Source organism: Cyrtonyx montezumae, unplaced genomic scaffold, assembly GCF_038088225.1.
Source record: "Cyrtonyx montezumae isolate F1298 unplaced genomic scaffold, pur_monq_1.0 scaffold_3, whole genome shotgun sequence".
NCBI classification, from domain to species: domain Eukaryota; kingdom Metazoa; phylum Chordata; class Aves; order Galliformes; family Odontophoridae; genus Cyrtonyx; species Cyrtonyx montezumae.
The window spans coordinates 133,892,150-133,914,266 of record NW_027072034.1 but is presented as its reverse complement, the minus strand read 5'-3'; positions in this window follow the sequence as shown (position 1 = coordinate 133,914,266).

Here is a 22,117-nt window from a genome sequence, read left to right as displayed (position 1 = left end):
AACATTTATGTTTACAATAGTTCTCCTAATTTTGGTTCGCAACTTTTTTTTTACCCATATACTATCATTGATTTGAAGTACAAGAAAATAAAGTAATGAGTATCAAGAAGTGCTGAGATGTCACAGGCTGCCTCTACCAAATTCATTGGGATTTAGGCAATTCTGAATCTTCATTGAACTCCCTAACAATACTAAATAGCTACCTAATAGGAAGAGGTACTGTATACATTCTTGTTCATATGCTGACATACTGTTACAGAAGAGCAATTGTTAAACTGCTGATTTTGTTCCTCTCTTCTTCTTACACAGGAAAGGTGAATTATGCTTATATATGGATAGCGCTATATCAAATAGAAGGGTTAATTTTCATTCTTGACAGTTTAGTTTTGTTTGCTTATAACAAATGAAACAATGTAATATCTTCCCTTGTCCCTACCTGCACACAATGTATATTAATTGATTTAATTTTGTCAAGTGCCATTTCATTTTTTTTTTATTTTTTATTCAGGACCATAATTAATTACTATAGAACTATTTAGAGTCTTTTTTAATAGAACATTAACTTAGTGAGAAAATTATGGTTTCTCATATTTGTAAGAGATACAGGTTTAGAACAGAAATTACTGTCTTACAGTGGGAGAAAGTCTAATTGCTCATGTCATGCTGAACAACCCTTATTTCATAGTTTCTTGACAGGAAATCAGGATATTTAAGGATAATGAGTACCTTTTACAAGCATAAAAAATAAAGATGAAACACCCATCGTAAGTGGTTCTCATAGCAGCTGTTATCAGGAGTCTCTGTTGAGAGTGGAATCACTGATTGATTTCTCCTTCTAAACCAGCTTCTGTAGAAAACTGGCAATGGGAGAAAGAAAAAAGCAGCTGTACCAAAGAGAAAGGATCCATGAGCCAAACATGGAGATAAGGTTATGTTCTTCCTAACTTCTGCAGTAAGAATCTGCAGGGGAACTCTTCCCAGTGTTTTTCTGGTGACCTCACCTATGAAAGTAAGTTCAGACACTACTGTATGTCTCAGACAAAAACTAGACTTAACTTCATTTTATGTGAGACACCAAGGAAGCAGCCCAAAACAGCAAATCCTGAATTAAAGGCATTGCTGACACTTTTGTGCGCAAACCATTATATTTTTTAATAAACTAAAAATATATTGTTTTCAGACATATCTCTCAATACTTACAAGTTACAACTTAAAGAAATACTTATGGAAAGTATTATCATAAAATATTTCTACTGTAATACTTGAAGTGGCAGATGGCAATACCCAGTAGGCTAAAGCCTGGGAAGTCTTGCAGGATTTAATTATGTTACATTGTGAGGAAAACTGAATCTTGAAAAAGTTTTGGCTTTTTTTTTTTTTGTGCAAAATGTAATGGGATGCTGTTAAGTCTAGTTCCTATTCTTACCCTAAATGGCTTACTTCTGTTTTACATCTGAATATGGTTTCAGAACCATTTAATTCATCTCTTTTTCCTATTCAGAAAAACTAATTTTGCAAAACATTATTTTCAAAAACAAATGTTCTTAATATTGCAGTAAAAGCACATATGGGGTAAGCAGCCTCGTTAGGATTAGGGTGAAAAATCTTAATTGAGAACTACTCTATATCAGCAGGTCAGAGTCACTAGACTCAACCAAGAGAAAGTTTATAGCTCCCAGTTGTAGAACGAAGTCTAAAACTGAGCAGTCCTTACTAGCCCAGAGTACATGAGGAAGTTTAACTTTGTCTTCTGTCTGAGGTCTGCAAATACTCAGTTTTAATTCTTTCATTTTCCTTTCATATTATTATTTTCAGTTTCAGGCTCCACAGAAATTTCAGGGATGTATTTAGTAATAATAGAGGTTGGAAGAAACCTCTGTAGATCTACCATTCCAACCTCCTGCTAAAGAAGGTTCCTTAGAGTAAGTTACATAGAAAAGCATCCAGGCAGGTTTTGAAAATCTCCAGAAAAGGAGATACCATAGCCTCTCTGGGCAGCCTGTTTTAGTATTCTGTAGCACTCAAAGTAAATTTCTCACATCTGTATGGAACTTCTTGTATTCCAGTCTGTGCACATTGCCCCTTGTCTAGTCAAGAGAAAAGAAAAGAGCTGGGCCTCATCCCCTTGACTCCCACACTTCAAATATTTATAATCACTGATATGATCAGACTAAGACTTCTCTTCATCAGGAAGAACTGTCTGAAATCTCACAGCCTTTCCTCATAAAAGACATACTACAGGACAACCACTTTCTGGCCCTCCACTGGATGATCTTTAGAAGTCCACTGTTTTCTCTTGAACTGAGGAGCTCAGAACTGGTCACAGTATACCATATGTGGCCTTACCAGGGCACAGAAGAGGGAGAGGATCATCTCCCTCAACCTGCTGGCCATGCTCTTTTCAATGCACCCCAGGACACTTTTGGCTTTCTCAGTCATGAGAGCATACTGCTGGCTCATGGCCAACCTATTGACCACTGGGACACCCAGGTCCTTTTCTGGGGAGCTCCTCTTCATCAGATCATCTCCTAACCTGTACTCATGCACACAGTTATTCCTCCCCAGGTGTAGGACTCTATGCTCACTTCTATTAAACCTCATTGAGTTCTCTGTCCAACTCCTCAGCCTGCCCAGGTCTCTCTAAAAGACAACACAGCATTGTGGTGTCAGCCACTCTTACTGGCTTTGTATCATCAGCAAACTTGCTGAAGGTGCACTCTATCCCTTCATCCAGGTCACTGATGAAGGTGTTAAAACAGACCCAGTAACAACCCCTGGGGAACACTGCTAGCTACAGTTCTCTGGCAGCTAGTCTCTGTGCTGCTGATTAGAGCTGAGATCTTCCAGTCAGACTGTTCTTAGTCCACCTCACGGTCCACACATCTATACCACACTTTCACCGAATCTATGAGACCTTGGCACTGATATGAACGACTGTGAAAACGGGCCTCCATGTGCACACAATTTATGCCTATTTAGGAAGCAGTTTCACATTGTTAGGGCAGTGATCGTCATGAGAGCTAAGCTAGGCAGCACATAGCGTTCCTGAATTTGGCATTAAATAGTAGGATTTAAGCATTGGCTATCTGTTATGTCACTTAGAGGCATTTACCCTTGATTCTTGTGGCATGATAAATATACTTAATCCCTGCAGGGTAGGCATATTAAGAGCACGCAAAGGTAATTTTAAAAGCAATTATCAGCATAAAACAGAACAATAACGAGAGAGTGAGATAAGTCTGGGAAATATCGGCAAATATTGATTATAAGCTGGAATTGCCTCAACCTGGGTCTGAAAACATGTAATATCTGTATTCAGAAAAGTACAGAAATAAAAACATAGGAAAAAAAAAGTTCTGAATATCCAGAATGCTACAGGAAGTAATAACAAAGTGTTACCTCTGATGTATGGGCAACTATACACAACCACCACTTTAAAAGTATCTCTTTCAAAAACACATCTCATCAACTGAAAGGAGGCAACTGGAATTGCTTGTTACTTATCAAAAATTCCATAAAACCTATAATCTGCCAGAAATATTAGCAGGTTGATGGCAGGGAAATATGCTTCAGCAGTGCCCTTTATTACTGATTATCTCAGCAAATATGCTCACCTCACCTGACCTGGTAGCTAACCAGTTCCCTACTACTGCTGATACATGACTTCATCACAGTAAGCATGATGAGAGCTGCTCTTTACATCATGGCCTTATTGAGTTTATTTGAGACAGAATCACAGAATCACCAAGGTTGAAAAAGACCTGTACAATCATCCAGTCCAACCATTCACCCACCATCTATAGCTCTCATTAAACCACGTCCCTCAACGCAAAGTCCAAATGTACCTTGAACACCTCCAGGGTTTGTGATTCCACCACCTCCCTGGGTAGCTATTCCAGCACCTGACTACTCTTTCAGAGTAGTAGCATTTCCTAACATACAGCCTGAACGTCCCCTGGTGCAGCTTGAAGCCATTCCCTCTAGTCCTATCACTAGCCACACTAGAGAAGAGGACGACCCCCAGCTCACCACAACCTCCCTTCAGTAGTTACAGAGAGCAATAAAGTCTCCCCTGAGCCTCCTCTTCTCCATACAGAACAATCCCAGCTCCCTCAGCTGCTCATAAGGCATGTGCTCCAGATCCCTCACCAGCTTGGTAGCCCTTCTTTGTACAATATCCTTCAATGTCTTTCTTGCACTGAGGGGCCCAGAACTGGACACAGTACTCAAGGTGCAGCTTCACCAGTGCTGAGCACAGGGGGACAATCACTTCCCTGTTCCTGCTAGCAACACTGTCTCTGTTGCAAGCCAAGACAACATTGGCCTTTTTGGCCACCTGGGCACACTGCTGGCTTGTGCTCAGCCAAGTATCGACCAATACCCTCAGGTCAATTTCCTCTACACAGTCTTCCAGCCACTCTACCCCAAGCTTCTAGCATTGCCTGATGTTGTTATGGACAAAGTACAGGACCCAGCATTTGGTCTTGTTGAGCCTCATCCCATTGGCTTCAGCCCAGCTATCCATCCTGTCCCTCTGAAGGGTCTCGCTACCTTTGGTCCACTAGAATACTAGGCAAAGGATTAGGACCCTTCTGGGTTGCTGAAATCAGTCTTCTAGTAACAGAAGCATTTTTATGATCTCTGACAACAAATCCACCTTAAAATTCAGCAGGAATTCTTTTGTTCCCAAAACTACTACTGTCAGATTTTTTCAGAAGACTTCTTTCATCTGAAGTTCAGAACCTTTCTTTACATTGCATATGGTCACTTCATTCCCAGCTTCCCATTCTATTGTTTAATTTACATGGTGATTACGCTGTAATCTCCATAGCATACTTTATATCTCTCTATATTTGGCTAAGTGAAACAAACACTTCTTAGTCTTCTCTCAGTTGGCTTTTTAGTCCCTTGATCATCCAAAAGTCTTTTCCAGTTTGGATTGCTCTGTCTGGTTAATGAGAATTTTATGCTGCTTTCTCTGGAGGCAATTAACACTCCTTAGGTGTTGCACAGGAGAAGCTGTGAGATCAAGGACAGCTGTCAGAAAGAAGTACTGAAGGAGTACCAAACTCACTCCAAATATCATCTCTTCAAATCCTTTATTAGTGTAGAGGGACAGAATAGGCAACTGTCTGAAGGATTCAATCTGCATGCATCTAACTAGTTAATCCAGACCCTCGTCTCACCTTCTATGTAATTTGGATGTGCAAGGTCATAAAACGGCAGTATAATCTCTGCCCAGCATCTATCACATAGCTCAAGGAAATAACGCAGAAAAATTATTACAACACTCAATTTGTACTGATGTTGACAATAGCTGAACCTGGTTCAAGTCCTACCTCATAGAATAGCAATGTGACAAGCAAAAGCCTTAATTTGGTACATTGCTATTGAGTAGTGACACTGATTAGTCATAAGCTTTGAAACAGAATCAAATTATGACTCCAATCTTTCCAAGACATTGGGCTGGACCATGAGAAAGAACAGGAAAGTAAAGAAAAATATTTCTCTAATTGTAGACTTTAAACACAAATTATTTCCCCCCTGAAGCAGAATATGTTTGCTTCTTTCATTTAAAGTTAGTATGCTATTCATAAGGGTTTCTATGCTGGTAACATTTACTAAAGGAGGGATTCCAGCCTTTTGTCTCCAGAAAGATTAAGTTACTCATCATATATATATGTTCACTAAGGAGTAATCAGATCTCCTTAGTATAAAATGCTTTGATACATTTAGATGTAAGATTTAATTTATAGAGCTTCAAATATAAAAAAAATGCATACAACAGTGTCTGAATGGACACTAATGGGAAGTAACCAACAAGTATGGAGAAACTTGAACATCTTTTTTATTAAAACTATTGCACTTCCAGCCATCATAAATTCTTCCCTGAAGAGAGAACTATCAAGCCTAAGAAAGCAGCATCAGAACCCAATCCTTTGCTAAGTCTCCATTGAAACTAGCTCATAAAGCTCTGTAAGGTTGCCTCCTGATTTTTAGTTTACTTTTCTCTTTTTTTCAAACCTTTGTCAAAAGTCCATTAACTTGAAACCAAAACAGGAATATTGCCAGTAAATCTCTTAAGATGAAATGAGCTTGGAACTTAAAATTAAGCCAGTTCATGGTGTGGCATTTAATGCATCAAGATGCTTTAGCAGTTCATCAGACATTCAAACTAAGTGCTTTACATAATCATTTTACATCAAGTATACTTTTTCATTACCAGTTTCTTATCAACAACCTGCTCAAGGTATACATGTAGCAGCTTGCCAGGCAATCTCCTCTTATGCATTGTGCATGGTATATGGTTAAGAGAATGAATAATGTTAAATAGTACCGTAGCTGAAATATTCTACAGATGGAAAGTTTACAGGTGGAAAGAGACAATCAGAATGAAGGAACGTGCTCACCCATGTCCTAGGCTCATAGTACAAAACTCCAAAGGAGCAGTCTCTAAAAAGAGACCCCAGTCGTGGTCAGCCCTTAAATGGGGTCTGGAAAAGGTGGAGTCAGACTCCACCCCTTTCGGTCACACAGGTGCATTGCCCTCACCTGTGCTCCTGTGGTTGACTCAGTGCTTGTCTCAGGTGATCAATCAGTGGTTCAGGCAGTGAATCAAAAGTTCCCATACACCTTGGTACAGAAATACTGTAAAAAAAGGATTTCTGCATGTGCCTAAGGAAACTGGACATTTAACTTTGAGCAGATATGAGTCATAAGGAACTTAATGTTTTCTACACAGGATTGAAGAATATTCCTTTTGCTTTCATTTCTAGTAGTGCTTATAAACCTTACCTGTCATGCTGATCAATGAGCACATAAAATACTAAAAAGTTAAAATTCAGCATATAAAGAAAGAGGACAAAAATGGAAGACAAGGAAATACATTGAATAAAAACTGATCCTTATGAGAACAAGTACAAGGAGTTTCACTCAGAAGAGCAGAAATTGGAAGGAAACCTAGAAGAAAAGTGCAGGTCTGTTTTAGAAATGGATATTGTGCAAACTTATAACTGGCATTAGCAGAGCACACACAAGAAAGAGTGGAATTCCCCATCAAAATATTGATGCCCATGGACTGAGTAAGCTTGGCATCATCCCAGACAGATCTTTGTACCTCTGTGTACAGACACATTGTGCCATATCAGTACATAATATGCATATAAACCCTACATTTCCCAGCTCAGTAGGTCAATACACAGCTACAGAGTGTACAGGACAGCATCAGGCCCAGGTGAACACATTGAGTCAATATTTAATTGCAGCTCTAGTTATTTTTTTCTTGACAAAGAGATACATGGCAACACTGCCTTAAGTTCAGTAGTAGTTTTATCTCTTAGGGAAGAGTGAATTATCTTACTAATTATGCAAGCTGTAGGGAGGAACACAAAAGCCTCTTAAGGAAGGAAGAGCAGTCAAGGAGTTGAAGAGGGAGGTGGTACAAGGTAAGAAAACAGTGGAAGGAAAAACTAACTTCCAGAGATTCAGTTGCCAATGGTAAGCTACCACTTTCATTTGTAGGAGGCAGCTATGAAGGGAGCAAAGTATCTCAGATAGGCTTGGATCATCTCTACAGTTCCAGCTACTTTTGGCTACTTCCACTCCTGTTATTCTGACTTCACCTGTGTTAGTTTTATGCTTTTCCTACCTGGTATGGCTGGGTGAGAATGTAAAAAATGAGTTTCCATCATTATACACTTACTTCCTTTGGAGGAACAATCTTGTTTTCATCCTGGGATTCAGTTTATCATTTTATACAGGTCATGTTAATTACTTTCATGTAGATTTTGAATAATCAAATAAAGGTTCAATTTGGAAGTCATGAACCACAAGCAATGCATGTTTTGAGTTCTACTTCATAAAGCAAATACTATCTGCTTTAAAATATCTAAAATAAAGTTTTAAAATATTTTAAATAAAGTTTTTCACTTAAAAAACAATGTTAAAATGGTTCTTCTAAACATCTTTTAGTCTTGAATATATTATGTAAAGTTAATTTTGTAATGGTTAGAGAAGTACCCATGAAAGATCAGTATTATGAAATCAACATGAATAAAATTATTTGATGTAGAAGCAATTTACACTTTTTAATAAGTACATTGTTCTTGTTGAAAGAAATTTTTGTATGCACTGACAGTCAATTATCAAGTAATGAATTATCTAAAAACCTTTCTCTGATATTTTTTGTAAGTAGTTGAATAAGAAGTAAGCTAATTTTTATGTTTTTCTTTACTGATCAAAGCTTTATTTTTATTATCTTTCACACTGGCGTAACAGATAGACACATGACTGTAAGAAACAGTGTTAATGTTATATGGCTAGAATTATTAGGTTTTGTTTTTGCATTTAGATCAATGCCTCATTTTTAAAATTCTGTTATTTATTCATCCTAGGCTTGAACCAGTAACTAGGGGAATAATTAGAAAGATCTTTGCCATTGTCATAGATTTTGGATTAAAACTTAATGCTAAAATCCTTTTCCTATTTTGAAATGTCCTTCTAGATCTGTTTTTTAATACTTTTCCCCCTCTTCTTCCAGTACAAAGTAACCATAAAAGCATTAGACAGGAAAGTGGTTTATTTCACGATAGTAAGTTTCAGGAAAATAAAGCGAGTAAAAATGTATTCTGTGGACATGATCTCACTCTCTGCTGATACATTTTGTGCATATTAATTCATATTTTAGTAAAATTCTGAAAGAAAAGGAACTGCATTCACAATACAGAATACATAGCAAATATGTATGACATTGGTTTGTGTCCCTAAAAGACATAAAACAAAGTGTAATGGCAAAACTTTTGTTTTCCAATTTTTATCTTTCTCCTTGATATACGGTAGTCATGAAAATACAAAATTCTCCGTGAATCTTGTCTGTCGAAAGGACCAAACGTTGTTTTCTTAAGTATTGTGTGCTTACTATAATACAAAGAAGACAAGCATACAACTTTTCAACAACCATTTTTGAAATATTTAGGTTAATTGCGCATTTCTTGGTGCAAAAGTTGCATCTTGAGGAGAGGCAGGCCATTTACAGCACTTATACTTCTGTATGTCTACACATCATTTTGAATATGTCTTTTGTTCCAGGCTATTCTGTGTGAGGCAGGGGATTCTTTAGACCCTTCCTTCTCTAGCTAGTGGGCTAAGGGTAATCCATACCCAATTGGTCAAAGAATGGAGAACATGTGCAGACAGCAAACCTGATTCCATTACCTGTTACTTTAGAAAAATTATTTCCCAGGAGGAGTCTTGAACACAGAAAGTGGCACGAAAAGGTTGGAAAGAATTGCCTACAGTCTGAGTGTGGAGTAGGAATAGTGAAGATAAAGAATAAGTCTAGATGCCTCTGACTGAAATACAACAATCTATAGCTAGACAGAACCAAGAAGTTTTTTAACCATTTTACATTAATGGAATTATTTAACTATTAGGAGTCCCATATTTATTTCAATATTTAATTTGCATCTGGCTAGTATAGTTTCAGCATGGCTTCTTTGATTCTTAGAAAATGAATAATAGAGATTGTTCTCTTTTGGATTTGTTTTCTTTATGTGAAGAAACTTTTTCGAAACTTTTAAAATGACCAAAATTTACTGTATATAAAGATGCATTAGAAAACTACCACTGTTTCAAGCAGTGAGAAGTCAGGAATGCTTAAAAAGATTTTTCTTATCCTGGTACTTTTCTTTTCTTTGCTTTATCTTAATATTCCTGACTTGAACCTTCTCGGAATCAGTCTCAGATCTCCTGAGTGTTAAACACTGCAGTGATATATTTGCCTATTGGACCATGGCTTTGACAAATGTGTATTAGTTTAAGAAAAGGAATGTTTAGGGTCACCTGCTCTAGAAATAAGAAAGATCTCAATTATAATAAATGCACGTGAAAGGAAAATATGTAATTGTTTTGACAAGTGGAGATTAAAAGGCTAGAGAGCTGGCAGTAAGAAACTGGATGAAATTTAACAAAAGAAAGTGTAGAGTCTTGCACCTAGGGAAGAATAATTGTAAAAGTAAAGGCTGAGGGATTACCTGCTGGAGAGGAGCTCTGCAGAGAGAGACCCGGATGTTCTGGTGGACGACAGGTTGACCATGAGCCAGCAGTGTTCCCTCATGGCTAAGAGGGCCAATGGCATTCTGGGGTGTATTAAAAAGAACGTGGCCAGCAGGTCAAGGGAGGTGATCCTCCCCCTCTACTCTGCCCTGGTGAGGCCTCATCTGGAATACTGCATCCAGTTCTGGGATCCCCAGTATAAAAAAGACAGGGATCTCTTGGAAGGAGTCCAGCACAGGGCCACAAAGATAGTGAAGGGCCTGGAGGATCTCCCCTATGAAGAAAGGCTAAGTGAACTGGGTCTGTTTAGCCTTGAGAAAAGAAGACTGAGAGGGGACCTGATCCAGGTTTATAAATATCTGAGGTGTAGGGGGCAAAGTGGCAAGGCCAGACACTTTTCAGCAGTGTGTGGAGACAGGACAAGGGGAAATGGCCAGAAACTGCAGCACAGGAGGTTCTGCATGAATGTGTGCAAGAACTTCCTTACAGTGAGGGTGACGGAGCACTGGCACAGGCTGCCCAGGGGGGTTGTGGAATCCCCTTCTCAGGAGATATTCAAGACCCACCTGGACACCTACCTGTGTGACCTGGTGTAGGGAACCTGCTTTGGTAGGGGGGTTGGGCTCAATGATCTCTAGATGTCCCTTCCAACCCCTATGATTCTGTGATTCTATGAAAAAAAAAATAAATAAATATATATATATATATATATATATATATTCATGACCACTATGGCCACTTAATTGCCCAGGGGAGGCATTGACTTGAAGAGCTCTCTGTGGCTGTACATGCTACCATCAGTCAATGTAATATCTTACTGGTATAACAATATTTCACATGAATATTGTACTGTACACTTCCTGAACCAAACCAAGCAACATATCATAAAATGTCAATGACCAAGCGAAGAGCTTAATTTTGAAATCTAGATTTATATTCATAACTTACTAAACACTACATAACAATGCCAGCTATTGGTCTTGTGTACCAGAACATTTGATTTGATTAGTTATTTATCTTTTCACAAACACTAAAGAAAGCTGAAAAACCATGTGTAGATGACTTTCAAATATCTCATAAACCTTATAATGTTTCAGTAATATTTGTTTCTATTGCTGCACAATGTTAATTACCCTAAACTGCATGTTAAAAGGCCTTGCTTCAATCTGTAAACATTGGGAAGTGCCAGCATTTCCGTTGTGTTTGCCAACATCTTGTATTCTTTAAATATGTCCCATAGCCCATACTTCTACTAAAAATATGTTGATATTATTTGAATTATTTTTGAACTCTTTTGATTAATATGAAGTGCCATAGAGTAGCATTTGATATTTATGATAGAATCTTTAATGTTAACAACTGCTTTGCCATATAGTTCTTAAAACTGGAAGGATATGCACACATTGAAGTCATTTGTGTATGTATATTTCTTATACTATCTAAAACCAAAACCAAGAGAAGGAAAATAATCTAAATAACAAAAAAATGAGCTTAAGAAAATCATTCTAATTTTTTCCAAATACACCTCATCTCTTTGGCCAGATCCAGAGCTTATAGCAATTAGGGGGAATGTGAAAGTCTGGAAATTTGGAGAACTTCATGTCTTCCTTTTATAAATTCTAGTTGATGCTACATTTCTGAATGCATTTAAGCCAAATGAATGTCAAAAAGAAAATACAAGACCGTGACAGGAAGAAGCTGGAAAAGTCAAATATAATAAGCTCGGTCCATATAGAAACTAGGCTTTTTACCTGATTGTAGAATATGGATGGATATATTGATTGAAAAGAGATGACCTTTTCCAGAGACCACTTTTTCCCCAAAGACAGGGAGAAAAAATCGTAGTCTGAAGTCACTTCTTCCTACTGAATATAGAGAAACACATGACGTATCTGATGTCTAGACTTTCAAATGGAGATATGTTTGATATGGTCTTCTCATTGACTGCAATGACTTACAGAATAAAAATGTTTACCTTGAAAAGGGAGAATTTTTCTTTTTTGGTGTGTAAGAAAGGTGTGCCAAAAATGACTAAATTGGTATAGAATAATGTATCTCCAGATATCTTAATGTTTCTATGAAAGACTATGCTTATTTTATCATATTCAGAAAGCTAGAATATGCATTCTTTTAGTGTAGTTCAATGTCTGGCTGAACATGTGGGCTATTACAAAGATATTTAGATATTTCCCCCATTCTCAGGAAGAAGATGGTGGCAGGTGGGAGGAAAAGGTCATGGAAATCAAAAGCTGTGTTTTCATGAGCAGACAAAACAATCTGGTCACTCTACCATGAAGGAGGGAAATCTATACATCTTTCTTCACAAGCCTTACCTATCTGCAACTCCAACATGACCCATTCACCCTGTCCTGCCAGCTCGCTGAATTCAGCTTTGGAATATATAAGAAGCCCCCATGAGCTCATTCAGCTCTGCATTCCAATTTGTCTCCCTTCTCTTCCTTCTTCCTCTTCTGCTTCTCACTTTCTCTTCTTCTCTGTATTACTAGTTTAACCTTTAGATAAGTCCAACAAGTACCAGTTTCATAAAATAAGAACAAGGAGAAAAGGGAGAAGAATGACTAAATACCACTTGATTTTTTGTGGTAAAAAGCAGTGAAGTCAGATTGTCATCCAAGTATTGTTGCTGAGAATCATGGGCTTGTACTTTCAGATGAAACAGCTGGGTAAGTGGGAGGATGAGGGGAATACACTTACAGCGTATTGGAGAAAGTTCCAACTTGAAAAAAAACTTTACATTAAGAGCTGGGGACAGAATTGTATTTTAAATACTGTAAAAATTCTGTCATACTGAGATGGGATAAGTCCACGCTTAACTAGTGAAAATGAATGAAGTTTACAGAAATGATATTGCTTCCAGCTAATATTTGAAAGTCATTAGGTATTTCTCTTCTGAGCATTATGGCACTATTTGACCAGGGGCAATAACACTCGAACTGTTTTCAGTGACTGGTTGTACTTTAATAGTACTCTTTCAGTCAGTAGAACACAGTCAGTGGTGAACAGCTATCTACAAAGAGCTTTACAGACATTAAAAGCCTGATCCTGATACATCTAATTATGTTCTGTGATCATTTATTTGCATTGGGAGTCAAGATAGCAAAATCATGGCCTGGGCCCAATGCCATTATTCATGCCTAATAGCTTTGTTTACCTACTGAATTTAACCAGTGAGTTATCACTAGGAGCCGGACAGAAAGTGCTGTAAACATGCTCTGGTATATTACCTTATACTCTTACTGTGATTTTCTAGATGATTCAAAAGCATTTATCTCAAAAGAAAATATAAGAATTAAAATATTTTGGACCTTTCTGAACTGCAACTAATAAAAAAGGACAGAAGTGTTTAACTACAAAGATTTTTGGAAGAGGAATGGCCTGCCTAGGGAGGTGGTTGAGGCACCATCCATAGTGCTGTTCAAGAAGCGTTTAGATGAGGTGCTAAGGGATTTGATTTAGTAGTTCAGTGGGTAGGGATGGTGATAGGAGGATGGTTGAACTAGATGATCTTGTAGGTCCTTTCCAACCTAATGTACCTATGAACCTATGAACCTATAAATCCAGTATGAAATGGGAATGAGAGAGGTACAACTAAAGAAATTTATGTAGTACTCCCTACAATTCAGGAGGTATAATATAACAAGCAATATAACCCCTACACAGCCAAACTCACTAGAGCTCATGACAGATTATTGAATTAAAACTTCAGCACTGTTCTAGCATCCAATGTGTTCAGTTAAATGTAAATGCAATTAGACATACTGCTTTCATGCTCAGAATTAGTAGATTATATTCCCAGCAAATCCTATGAGTGTCTTGTCTGAAGCCAAGCCTTTATTGTCTTGTTAATGGATTTACTCAAAAAGCAGGAGTTTAAGGAGACTGCAAGATAAGTGAATGATTTTCATTAAGCATATAGTATTTTTTAATATCTTCAGCAAAACATTTCTGGTGTTAAAAGACTTCATTTCTATTTCTAGTGATTATTTATTTATTTAATGGGCATTTATGAAATGTACTGCTATGGCTAGAATAAAGTTTGGGTTCTTATCTATGATTGCATTTTGCATGTGCTGAATCAGAAAGTAGTAGGGCAGTGTCCTCTTTATCATCAATGTATTTGTTACTGAAATTATGATCATTATCAAATCTATTAAAAATTTCTTAGATGTGTTTATAATTGCCATTGTGAAAAGGAGTTATTTGTGGGAGGAGTGTAACTGAATTATTGAACAAAAGAGAATTCTTCATCTAATACTGTTCTGTTCGTTTTTTATTTTACTTTTGGAATAGTGAGATGAAGAAAGAGAAAAAACAAATTCAGTGCACTGTTTTTCTTCCATTTATTGTCTGCTTCTGGCAAAGGAATAGATACAATCAGCAAAAAAAGAGTGAGAAAGAGTGGTAGATTTGCATATTTATATTTAATATATAATAATATATTATTATGATGATTAGTATAATAAAATAATATAAAAGTAATATGATTTAATAATAATAATAATATAAATTCAAACAGCACAAGCACTGAAATTTATATTTTTTTGTGCTGAGTTGTATGTGATACTGCCATTTTTATTTTTTTTCAGCACTGAAGTTATAGTAAGTCACAAATGCTTATATACGTAGTTCTCATCTTCTAATGAATATTCATATTTTAAAAATCTTGCAGCTCTTATACAAACTTAACTCATATACCAGCAGTATCGCAGAATGTGTTGTTTTTGTTGCTTTTATTTCTCATCTTTCTTCCAACCTTCTGGGAATTTGGATTTCACAGGAAGAAATATGATAGATTACATATCAAAAATCATCTAGTTATGGATAGAAACAACCTGGATTAAGCTAGCATTACCAGTACTGTGTGTAGGTGAAACTGCTTTTTTTCTTTTTTTTTCCTTTTTTTCCTTTTTTTTCCTTTTTTTTTGTTTTTGACAATAGTAAGAAACATTGTACCATTTCATTCAGCTGCCTTCTGTATGTAGCAAAATGAAGGCATACTATGCTGAACACTTGAAGAAGTACCTGGACTCAGTTAAGTATTAATATCCATTTTTGTAATAACAGCAGGGTCCTACCTTTCTTTGCTGATGTTGATATTTATTTTCTTAGTTCCCACTTGTAACTTTAACACTTTACAACTTTAACTTCTCTTTAGGCCTATGAACAAGTGTGTGCACAGTGGAAAAATTACCTGGAGCAGTTTTACTGTAGAGCATTCTTGCTGGCTTTTCTGATGTTAATAGTGAAGATTTTTTGGTACAATATCTTCCCTAGAAAACCTGTAAGACCTCTTTCTTTAATAGAGTTTCAGTACCTTCAGTACTCTAGTGATATAGCAGAAAGTCCTTTGCAAAAGTATTAAAATTGTTATTCTTTTCCTCTTGATGATTCCCTGAACATTTAATTAGGTTTCATCTTGCTCTGGATATCATAGTGTTATCTTTTACTACACATTGTTCTCTCTATTGATTTTTAGAGTGATGGATGCAGGTCCTGCTTGAGTAGTGTGCAGCTGATGCTCTGATTGAGTCCACCGCATCTAACATAAAATTTCTGGTTTGTCATATGCTCATCATTCACAGTATCAAATCTGCATTTTCTCAGTGTTTTCTAACACAAAAACAGGTCACATATGTGAGTCTGAGGAAGAGGCAAGCAGTTCTGATCAACATATGAACAATACACTTACACATGCATGCAGTATTAAATGCATTACAACAAATGCAGAACCAGCGCAAAGCAAAACAATATTATACTTTTTCAATAAAGAAATCCCCTGTTAAACGAACAGCTTGGCAGTTTTGGCTCAAGGTAGATGTGTGTTTGAGACAAGCTGATGCATCAATATTTATGATAGAAAGGGAAAGGGGTAAAACTGGAAAGTTTCCTAGAATATTTGAGGTAAATTTAATGCATCATTTCGTATGAAGCAAATACATTACCTAGATGTATTAATAGAAAATAGAGGGTACATATTTGTAACCATAGAGACAGACAGAAATAATCTTCTGCCTGATGTGAAAACTCTCACCCTCTTCTGGAGAGATATCTCACTCTCATATAACCTATTTATTAAACATACATAAATCATAGCACATCATATGAAATGTGAGAATGAAATGAGTGAGACAGGTTGACAAGCTTCTAACAGGAAGTTGCAGTAGATAAAAAATCATAGAACAAAGATTAAAGCATTAGAGGAAACACAAAAATCTTCATTAAAGAAATCTCAATTTCTCACTTCTATCAACAGTATTAGAGATACAAAATAAGGTTGCATGCAGAAAAATTTTGATATAACCTGAGAAACAATTGTATGTTATTGGCAAAATTTGGAACATTTTCCAAGATTTAGATTTAGAAGCATGACATATCTCAGTGCTAGAATCTTATGTAATTATATAAAGGTTTTTTTTTTATAGCTCTACATCCACTTTTTTGCTCTGCATAATGGCCTTTCAGGAAGCTAGAAGAAAGCAGCTGCTTTATAACAAGAGGCATAGATACTGAGATTATTGTCTTCTTACTAGGATCCAAATGCATATAGCCATACAACCCAACAAGACTGGAGTCGCTGTCTCCATCAGGAAGACACTGTTAGAGATGAATTTTGACATCATTCTTCTAGTGAGCCGGAAGAAGTCTTTCATATCTCTAAGTTTTTTAGATGAAGGTAGAGCTTGTTTGTGTGTTGGTTATTTCTGGGAAAAGGTTCTTCTCTTTGAAGAGGGAAGTGGGGCAGAAGAGAAGGAGGGGTTGATTTTTTTGTTTTTGTTTTTGTGTTGATGGAAGCCATCACTGAGACAGATCAGGAGTTTGATGGATTTTTATTCAGACACAGACTACCTGGGGAAGAAGAGTACTAATGATCTCTGGCTGACTAAAAGAAGAGCAGATAAATCCTGCACTCAGTGTGTTTCAACGTAGTATTTAATCTTAATAACATTAAATTGTGGCAGTCCCTCCCAATAAACTATAGAAGAGTGAGGATATGCTAATTAATTGGAAGTGGATTTATTGTTTGATCCATCTCTGCTTGGTCTTTGATGGTAGTGGCAGCAATGATAATCTAATTTAATCTACCCACCCATCTGGTATTTCTAATATGTTTATTGTACTGTTGTATCTATATCATCAGTCATGGATGTAAAATATGTAAAGACTGCAAACATAAATAAGGAATGGCATATTAACTGAACAACATGCAAATTACTTAATTTACAGTGCTGGGAAGAGGGTACTCTTGGGATCATCTCATTACATATCAGCTGCTGATATGCTGCTTTTCACAACCCGTTGCTTGCTTCTGCCATGTAGAGGCTTGTAATGATACCTACTGTCACTTAATATTACACAATGAATGCAGTGAAAAAATCTTTGCTGAGTACTTAAATGTGATTCTCTAAAACAGCCATGAAGAGACAGAGAAAAGTGGACAACAGTATTTCATATATGTTAAATTCATTTTCTGACTTGAAACTTGCTTTCAGAATGAAATCTCTTCAACAGAGATATTAAATGCTGTCTTTTCTCACTTTCTTCATTCTTACTGCCTGCTTTGGGATTATTGTATTCTCATTCCATCTTTCTTTTGAGATAATTAATCCTCCAAATACACATCTAGTTGATGTCTAATACCCCTCAGCTATTAAGTTCTAGTCACTACTATGGATTCAGTCTACAGAGGTCCCTTCCAAATCTTATGAATCTGTATCTGACTCTGCTGTATATAGGCAACTCCTCGCTCCAGACTTATCAGGCACCCTTTTTGTAATGTGAATTCAGGGAAGATCAGTAGCATTTTTACTATTTTCTGCTTCTACACATTGCCATCAACAGCTTGAACTTAGCTCCTAGTTGGACAGCAGATTTTATTTATTTATTTATTTATTTATTCAGATTGCTAACTGTTTCATATACTCTCAGTTTCTCCAGTTTCCTAGTTGGCAGCTGTTTTCCATCTAGTGTCAACTTGTATCTTTAGTTTAAATGCATTGCATTCCATGTAAAACACTCTGACTTCATAATTAGTTGCTTTTTGTATTTCTTTTTTATTTTAAAGGTGAACTCAGCAATTTAAAGCTGAAATCTAGTGCATGAAAATGATAGATTATTTATCATTTCTCTTTTATTGGTGCAACTCAAGTGTCTCAATAGTACATAAGATCTTTTAGACTTAAAGAGACCATGATCCTTATGAATTTTGCACAAATGAGATGAAAGTCAACTGTTTGTTTTTAAACAAATTGCTCACACAAACAGACATATATAGATATATACACAAGTAAATGCATGTCAACTTTGTCTGTATTCCCACTTTCAATGGAATTTCTTGTGCATGCAGAGAAGTACAGTAAAAATACAGATGTAAGCTTCTGTCCTTTCATATTCCATTTCTTAATTCACTAGTATTTAAAAGTCAGAGAAACGTGACAGAAAATCTTATTTGAAAAATTGAAGTGCAGATTTATTTTAATCCCAGACACAAATTTTCCTCTCTGGTGAACAGAAATTTCCATGAAGGAAATACTGATGAAGAAAATAGTTGGCATTCAACATTTAGTTACTTTAAGCAGAAAGATGCCAAAGACTTGGTGTTGGAAGGATTTTGTTCGTAGTCCCTAAGACCAAATCCATTTGCTACACTAACTGCACTACATTCACATTTCATGATCAAAATATTTGATATCTACATAAGCTCCAAGAATCAGAGCTGGCTCTACTTAGTAACTCAAGTTAATTTCACTGAAAATAGGAAATGAAAAACACAGCTAAATAGTAAATATTTTATCTGAGTTACTGAACTTAGTTTCTGCTGAACCTTCCTAGGTCTGAATTTTTTGAAACAGCATCCAAGTAGATATCAATTCTGGAATTAAGCTGGATGCTGATACCTTCATCTGTGATAAGCAGATCTACATAGTTCTGTATCACTAATACTGTATATGTCAATACATTATTAGTAGCGATGGATTGTACTGCCATTAGCTTTTGAACAGACACATATGTCATAAATATCAAGGCACAAAACTGGAATATGAAATTTAACTTTTCATGAATGGCCTGAAACAATGGAGTGAGGGTGATATTTTATCAAGAATACAATTTTCAGTGCTGGATATGTTCTATGTTGCCTTTATTATGCAGAAAAAGAACTAAGAGATATTTTCAGTAGACATACAAACATATATACATATTTGAGCACAAAGAGCCTGAGATGAACCTTCATAATATACTTTTACTTAAAGGAGAAAACATGGATACATGATTTGTTAACTCTTGCAATGGGAACAGGACCAAAAGGGAAAGAAGAATGTATGTACTTCTGCAATATATGATAAGGTGCCCATTTCTGTGTTCTTTACAAATTTAATGTACCTAATGTCCACAGTGTATTATACTCACTGCTTCCTTAATAAAATAAATTAATTACGTAACAAGTGTGTTGAACTTGAATTGACTATCTGAACAACTCCAATTGGGTATAACTTAAACGATTCAAAGAGAGTTCTTACTCAAAACTATGTTTTAGCATAAAAAGATCTCAACATGCAAAATGTAATGTTTAACTAAATTGTCTAAAGAAATTTTACATAAAGAAAAGTTTGAAAGTGTCACTACTTGAATATATTTTTTTAAACATGTCTTTTTTTTTTTTTGGCCTGCTCTGTAAACCTGTAAAAATAGAGCTTTTGCTTTGGAGATTTAGCTGCTATCAGGGAAAACTATTGTACCATGCTGTTTAGCTGTTTCTCAAAGGAATTTGAGTCTTTCATTTGTCATACTTTGCATAGCAATTTCTATTTTTTCAAATTTGAATGGGAAAATGTTGTTCTTATTTACTGGTATTTAGCACGTTTTAGCCTATTTTTTGAACCGGTCTGTATTTCATAGAACATCTGCTAAGCACTGTGAGATGGTACATCCTTGCCCTTGTCCTCTATCTAGAAATGTTCAGGCTGTCTTTCTGTTGACATTTAAACTGTGATTACTCTATTATAAAGTAACTATTCTGGAAGAATGAAATGTGAGTTAGTAAGAACTAAATTGAATTTTTTTTCATTATGGAGATCTCCAGTTGCTCCAAGAAAGAAAAAAGGTAAAATGAAATCAATGCTATATTTTAAGACCTTAATGTTAAGTTATCCACATATCTTTCTTTGAAAAGTTAACGATTAATTTGCAGACGATTGGCATTTGTACTTTACCAAAGTGCAGTAAAAAGAAAGTGACTTAAGTGACATGGATGACTTAGTGTACTTGTGCTGTTGATTTGTCTGGTTGTAAAAAAGTAAAAACTAGGGTTTTAATTTGTATGCTTCTGTGTGGTCTAAAGTGCATGGGTGACTAAGATGTAAACCTTAGCAGCAAGAAAACTGACACCAGTGGATTACACTGAGCTCATACTGCACGTGCACTTGAAAAAACTGTAAAGCACTATTGACATATCTTTGATCTGTAGGAAAGAGGAGCTGCACAAACAACATATGCTTAAATGAAGAAAATATGAAAGAGTAGGCAATCTGACAGTGTAATCATAAAAAGTGATATAAAACCATTGTGTGAGTGGGAGAAGAAAAGTTTGCTAAAGAAAGGAACTTAAATGTCTGATTCTGGACTACATATTAGAAATACTCTCTATGAAAACCAACAGCAGAGTCAGCCTCTTTAGGAGTGATATATGTCCCACTGTCTAAAGGGAGAAAAAAAAAATTTTCTCTCATGATGTTTTTTTTTCCTCATGATTTGTGCATCAGTCTAGAAAATCAGATTTGAACTCTAAAGCTTATTTACAATGGAGACTGAAATCCATGTAGGGTATCCTTTGGTCTGTGCTACAGGGCCTTAATGTCCTTCTTGTATTGAGTAGCCCAAGATTGAACATGGTACTTGAGGTGCGGCCTCAACAATCCTAAGTACACAGGGACAATTACTTCCCTGCTCCTGCTGGTAACACTTTCTGATGCAATCCAGGATGGCATCGGCCTTCTTGGCCACCTGGGCACACTACTGGCCCACATTCAGCTGAACATTGACCGATACTCCCGGGTCCATCTCCTCTACACAGTCTTCCAGCCACTCTGTCCCAAGCCTTGAGTTGTTGCTCCAAGCCTGCTCTGTTGCCTTGAGTTGTGGCCAACTACTTGTTCTAGTTAAGCTTAATGGTTGACAGAATATTATCTTTACTGAGGAGCTAGCATCTTCACAATTAAAATGAAAAACAAAACAAAACAAAAAAACCCCAAAAACCTCAGTAACAAAAGCAATGTATTAGCTAAGAAATAACCCTGTTCTTCTGACTTAAACTTGTTTTTCTCTTATATTGCAAGATCTGCTGGAAAACATCTCCTTAGTATGACATTGCTAGATTTGTCTAAAAATAATGAGACCCCAGGTTCAGAGTGGCTACATTTATTTCCATCTGTCATGTTTACTTCTGAGATGTTGCTTGCAAACTAGAAATGTATAATTTAAAGAAAAGATAGGCCTATATATCCATTTTTTTCTTTTACACAAAAATAATCAGCTGTGTCTCTATATTGGCACCAGGTTAAGGGTGAAGCATATGATCACTAGCTTCAGAAAGTATAAAATTTTAGTCTTAAGGCAGACTTCCTAGAAAACAAATGCTGCATGTTATATGTATAGATGCATATTATATATGTATATTATTGTAAATGCTGCATGTTATAATGTATAGAGGAAAAGGACCTGGGGGTGTTGGTTGATGCTTGGCTTAACATGAACCAGCAATGTGCCCAGGTGGTTAAGAAAGCCAACAGCATCCTGGCCTGTATTAGAAATAGTTTAGCCAGCAGGAGCAGGGAGGTGATCATCCCCCTGTACTCAGCTCTGGTGCGGCCACACCTCGAGTACTGTGTTCAGTTTTGGGCCCCTCACTACAAGAAGGACATTGAGGCCCTGGAGCGTGTTCAGAGAAGGGCAACAAAACTGGTGAGGGGTCTGGAGCACAAGTCTTATGAGGAGCGGCTGAGGGAGCTGGGATTGTTTAGTCTGGAGAAGAGGAGGCTCAGAGGAGACC